The sequence below is a fragment of the Rhipicephalus sanguineus genome, chromosome 1, assembly GCF_013339695.2.
Source record: "Rhipicephalus sanguineus isolate Rsan-2018 chromosome 1, BIME_Rsan_1.4, whole genome shotgun sequence".
In the NCBI taxonomy this organism is placed as follows: Eukaryota; Metazoa; Arthropoda; class Arachnida; order Ixodida; family Ixodidae; genus Rhipicephalus; species Rhipicephalus sanguineus.
In genome coordinates, this window is record NC_051176.1 from 72,604,203 (window position 1) to 72,610,457 (window position 6,255).

The window sequence follows — 6,255 nt, forward strand, 5'->3', positions numbered from 1 at the left end:
ATCGAACTCTTGTAAAAGGCAATGGGTTCTTGTGAAAGTTAAACATCTTTATGGCTAGCTATACACACATGAAGCGGGAGCTTGAAAAGAAATGTCGCAGGTTGCGAGCTAAGAAACGGTGCTCTCGAAGGTCCAATACTGAGATTTCAAAAAAAAATTTTCAACAAAGAATTCAATGGAGAGACGTCCGAAGGAGATGATGGCAAAGAGCCACGGGATGTGCTCAATAGGAATCTCTGTAAATGAACAAGACAACGTGGAACTTGCTCTTCTTGGTTTTCATTTAGGGCTCTTCTTGTTGGCCGAAATGTTTAGGGCAATTCTTCTTTGCCCTTTCTAGTTATTCATATGCGGTGTCTGCTCAAGGCGTTTCAATATGTCCGCCGCGGTGGTATAGCGGTTACCGTGCTCGGCTGCTGACCCGAAGGTTGCGGGTTCGATCCCGGCCGCGGTGATCGCATTTAGATGGAGGCGAAATGCTAGAGGCCCGCGTAGTTAGATTAAGAACACCAGATGGTCGAAATTTCCGGAGCCCTCCACTACGGCGTCTCTCTTAATCATATCGTGGTTTTGGGAGATAAAACCCCAGATATTAACCAATACAAGGCGTCCAATATCGAGCGCAGTGCCAAATATAGTAGTACTAATAAGGCGCGTTCTGGTAGCGCAGACACACAGACATGTTTCCGTGAAGCCACAGTCCAAGCAATGATTCAAGAGCTGTGTAACTCCCACTGCTGGTTACGCAAGTCACCATCGTAATCACTGTAAGACCTAAACAAACAGCTTATATTCCGAACGTAATCTCTGAGATAGCGAGGAGAGAATCAAACAGAAACATCAAGCAAAGTCTCTCGCATCTCGGTAGATGCGTTGCATAGTTTCAATCGACTGCCGTTTCGCCTAGGAGACGGGTGTTGATGGTGGGTTCAAAATTAAAACTGACTTTCATAGAAGGTCGTAAAGGGAACAAAAGAAAGAATATGTGCGTTTAACTTTTGCAGCTGGCTCTGGGCAGTTCATTCGATGGCGCTCACTTGCTTCCCGACTTTCGACAAGAGATCATCAAAATTTCTCTTTCGAAGGAGTAAGGATTTCCACTCATTGAGGCGTAGGGAAAATTTGAGGCTAATAGATCATTCACTAGCTTATGCACACAACATTGGGAAACATCTATGAATTGTTATTGAACAGTATGCTAAAGCATGCTACGTTGTTCAACTAGTTTTCAAGCGCTCATGAAAAAAAAAAGATAGCTGAAAACAAGACACGCCTCCCCATAGAGGCCATGCCATAGACCAGAACACGACGACATCAAAGCACCCCGCGACGTCGGAGAGCGCCACCATGGCATCTATATAGACCTTTTCGCTCTTTATAAACACAGGTGCAGGAAGGCTTCCGGTTTTGTGCGCCGGCGTAGCCTAGTAGTATTTGGCGGGGATCAAAAGCCCTAGCGAGTAGCCCGCACATTTTCAACATTTTTCTTCCTGTGTCTGGCAAAATATTTTGAATAAATATTCTTCTAAGCTCTACACACAGCATTATAAGAGTTAGTCCTTAACTTTAGCCGCCTTCGTTTTACCTGAACGCGGAAAAAGTGTCTTTCCTTACTCTGGCGCAACTTCGGCGCAACTCTCTCTGCTTCGGCGTTAGACAGTGATAATTGCAGTTACCAGAGGTTTCTTGGGGTACAACACGTGTTGCTGCTATCGCAATCTTGAAACCGACCGAAAAGGCGAGTAGCAGACGGCGTGAAGCAACAGCCCTGGCCTGCCATGCCTGGAGACACGGCACAGGGCAAAGGCGAAACTTGGCAAATTGACAGTTCTTTGGAACGGCAGAACGTGCGCTTCGCGTTCTTTTTGTAGCCTGATACTTTGACTGCCTCAATACGATTAAACGTGGAGACATCGCACTAGTCCGCTATCACCGCAGTTGAGTTCGGTGCAGAGTGCGGCGGGAGTGCAAAAGGTGATTGCGTATAATGCCCCCGTATATTTTGGCAGGCAGCCTGTGAAACAATGCACCGTAGTGTCATGGGGCAATATAGCATTAGTTATTCAGTTAATTCGATTTTTGATGGCGCAAGAGCGCCTTATACCAATACACGTTACGTTGTGAATGTTTATGATGTTTTCAACATGCATTGCGTAATATTTTTGTGCACGCAGGTACGCGCTATACAGTGACTCGCGGGACGTAGTGATGGTTTATGTCACACGCGTACATACGGTCATGTGTCTTGATATCAAAAGTGTTCAAATGGCAAGTATCGCCTATATCTCACTTTTCTCGTCCGTTTTAAAAGTAGGGTCGTGCAGTTGCTCGTAGTCATTGCAGCTATATCCATTCCTTGACGGTGCGGCCCGGCGTTTTTCGCTGAGAATGCAAGTCCGCGAAAGCTATAAACGCACAGAGGAACGTAGAGCCAGAAAATTAGCCAAATAAGAGCGAATGGCTCTTATTTGGCTAATTTCCCCATACAAGCAATGCTGGTGCGAGTCTCTACTCCTCAGAGAAATTAATATTTCACAACAGAGATCCAATACCAACCACTGTACGGAAGAAACAAGAGGCATATCTTTTGTAAATAGGAGACGACGTCGAACGCATGAGTACTCTGTGGCTAATCTTGCCATCAAAGTCCAACTCGGCACTTAGGTTCAAGGTAAGGCCGATGATAACCGCGATATGACGCGGTTATCAGGTGTAGGCGCTCATTGCAGTTGTGGTAATAAAAAGGAATGATGTAACGTTTCAATGCTTGAGTACTGGAGTGCTAATATTGGTCGGTTTGTACATGCTCATAGAAAACGAGAAACAGTGCGAACCCCATACAGTCGTGTGGATCAAACCACATACAGTCAGGTTTCAATGCCTAAGCGTTTCTCTGCCGACTCAACGAGAAAACTGTCCGTCCATCTGTCCCTTGGTCACGTAACACGATATCAAAATTTTGAAATAAGGTATAAAACAAAATGAGTTTTCCTGCCGGTGCTGAGTTCGAACCCGGGCCCTCAAGCTCCAAAAGGAAGTGTTTCAGTCTCTGGGCCACACACCCAATTTTCTGGTCTTTGATGCATGGAAATATTGCAGTAATGTTTGCTAACTATGCACAACATAATTCATCACATTAAAATTGCACTAAGATCCACAAAACACAGATTGCTTCAAACAGAAGAAGGCATTTCAAAAGTGAGGCAAACATACAGAAGCATCAAGAATCGCAAGCCGCTCCGGAACGGGGTCTGAAGTCTCAACATCACTGTGCACTTGAGCAGCTTCTTTTCGGAAAACAGACCTCGAGGATCGCGGTGACCTGGCGTGTCTGTCAATCATGCGATTTTTCCAAAGCGAATAAAGTCGCAATAGCATAAAGAAATCATATGGTGTATTGTTGGTGGTGCTCTGTTTTTGAAAGGGAGGAACCTAATATGAGGTCTGACAGGAAGCTCTTTTCTGATTCTTCTCTTTGGAATGTCCCAGAAATGAAATGCATTACGACAACGAATCAAACAATGTTCTATTATTTTGGGCGGATTGAAAAGTTTGTAATCTACAGTCCAGGGCACATATATTGCTTTTTCATTGAGCCATATCTTTACTAGTAAAATGCAGGTGTACACGTTAAAGAAAAAAACGTGTTTGCTAATGGCGATATACAGATTCTACGTACACGGAATCATACATCGTGATTAACCAGAAACAAATATGGCAGTTGGTAAACAGCTTCAGGTAAAATGTTATTCACAAGTGGAGCGGTTAGTGGTGCTCCACGGTTCAGTAATCTGAATATATTTCAACCTTATGAATACGTCGCGCTCGCCACGCAGAACGAATGCAAAACAACCCTTCTCCGAAATCCACGTTGAATTTCGTGGTAGTGGAAAAATTAAACCATTTCCCGCTAAAGGGGACCATGAGGCGATGCGAAGCCGGAGCACTTGCACGGTCGCGTTCCGTTGGCGTTCGTTGGGCATGCTACCGACCTCGCGTCGTGGAACGCGAAGGGGAACGCTACGCGCGTCTTGTCTTCCCTCTAGCCTGGCCGTTAATTCTCACAGGGCGAGCGGGGAACGCGGTGGACAGGCGCGCGAGAGGGGGACAGCGTAGGAGAGGAGAGAGAGGGGAAGGGGCCGCGCTGGCGCTCATCGCGACGTTGCGCAGGAGAGAATTTCGGCATGTCTAGCCCGCGTTTCAGAGGAAGAGTGGAGAGAGGTAGAGGGAAAGGGGAGAGGGTGAGTGGAGAGGGGGAAATGAAAGGGCGGGCGTGGAGATGAGGAGTGGTGGGGGGGCGTGGAGAGGAGGTGTGTGGAGAGGGTATGCGCATGCGCAGTAAGAGTGGTCACGCCGCTCACCACCACCGCCACCACCGGTTTGAACTCCGCTATAAGATCCTTAGCATCTAATAAAAGCCCTCTCTACCGCATCAAGTCAAGCCGACATGGGGGACTGTGAACATGAGTAAACTTTCTACATCGCAAAAATTTCATGTCACACACGCGTTTCAATTGTCGCAGGATTCGCCTGCGATGTCGCCGTTCCAGACGCCGACGAACGCTAGAAAGACGTTATGCCGATTCCGCCCAAAACTGTGTTCTAAGAGAGGCTGTCACCTACAATAAACCTCTACGCTTCCGAATAACTTAGAAAACTGCCAAAGAAAATTTTGCGTGGATTTGCTTTTCTCTGCTGGCCCAGTGTCGCGGGCCGCTGCTGCATGTCTCTGTCCGTGTCGTCATAGGCCGCTCCGTCCATGTCGAATTTGTCACGACACCCCACACGACACTCGGACACTTCTCCATTCACAGCGCGTCCACCAGCAACGCAACTTCTCTGTTGTCACAGAAGGCTGAATGAATGCAGCGAAAGTATACTCATATGTGCATCTGCGCACTATTTGGATGCGCCGGGAAAGGTGATAGCGGTACGCTTCAGCCGCACGTGATTTATTGCGCCCCTTCGCCATCGTCGTTCATCGAGGCTGTCGCCGAGCAAGTAGCAGTTGTTAGGTGCCGACAATAGCGTGCTACGGGGTTCGGATGCCGCTTCTAGTGTGTCGTCATCAGAATCCGAGAGAAGATATGCAGAAACTAGGGACAGTCGATGTTTGGCGTATTTCTGACAGTGGGGCATAGGCTCGTCAGAAATGACGTCTCCAGCATGTTCTATCTGTTTCTGCAGTCCCGATTATTGATATTACCAACGCATAAAGACAGCATGAAGACTTCGACGTGCGCGTTCAAGAACAAAACACAGAATTGCTCGGTTTAAGATTGGTCTCTAAATGAACATGATACATGTCTGTGCTGTATCAGCCAGTGGACCCTATAATGTGCCAGCAAGCCTAACCTGTTTGCCTTAAGAAAGTCTTCCTTTCATGGCGTGAATGGAGCAGTTCTGTATCCATTTCTCCCTGAAATTACAATCCTGGTGCAATGGTTCATAAAGCAAGAAACAACAGCTATGTTTTTTTGACAATGAATGATGGTATCAATAATATGTGATTCTTACTGGTTTTTGTAAGATTGAAGAAGCATGTGGAAGTACATATCTGTGTTTATATTTAATCCCGGAGCAAAAATATTGTAAAACAAGGACCGGCCAGTATGCTCGAAGTCGCAACAAACAAAGGAGGGTATCTTCCCATTTCTTTCATCAGCGGGATGCGACCAATGACTTTTGTACACCCAATCTCCATGGCACGCCTGAAATTGTTGCAATGTGGCTGTAAGCGCACACGAGCGGCTGGTCTGGGGCTGTAAGCCCAGCAGAATGTTGGCAAAAGGAATACACACGCTAGACAAATAAAATACGTCTTACACAAAGAAAGCATCTTTTAAATGGAATTTTCTTTATAGTATGATTTCCAGAGCCACTGTGCTGCATATTTTCGTTCGATGTATATGTTAATATTCATTCTTCAAAGCATACCACATTGCATTACATGTTTTTGTTTGTTGTGTTCACTACATAATGGTTGGTACAGATATAAAACTCTCTATGTGCCGACATACGGCATTTCCAGTAGTGCAGCACGAACGAAGCATTTTGCAATGTTCGTTGAACCCAAGCAAACACACAATGGTAGCATATATGATAGCTTAGGGCACATTAACAAGTGCACGTAGTTACAGGAACACTTGCAATCCTAAATACCAATCTATCTATCTATCTATCTATCTATCTATCTATCTATCTATCTATCTATCTATCTATCTATCTATCTATCTATCTATCTATCTATCTATC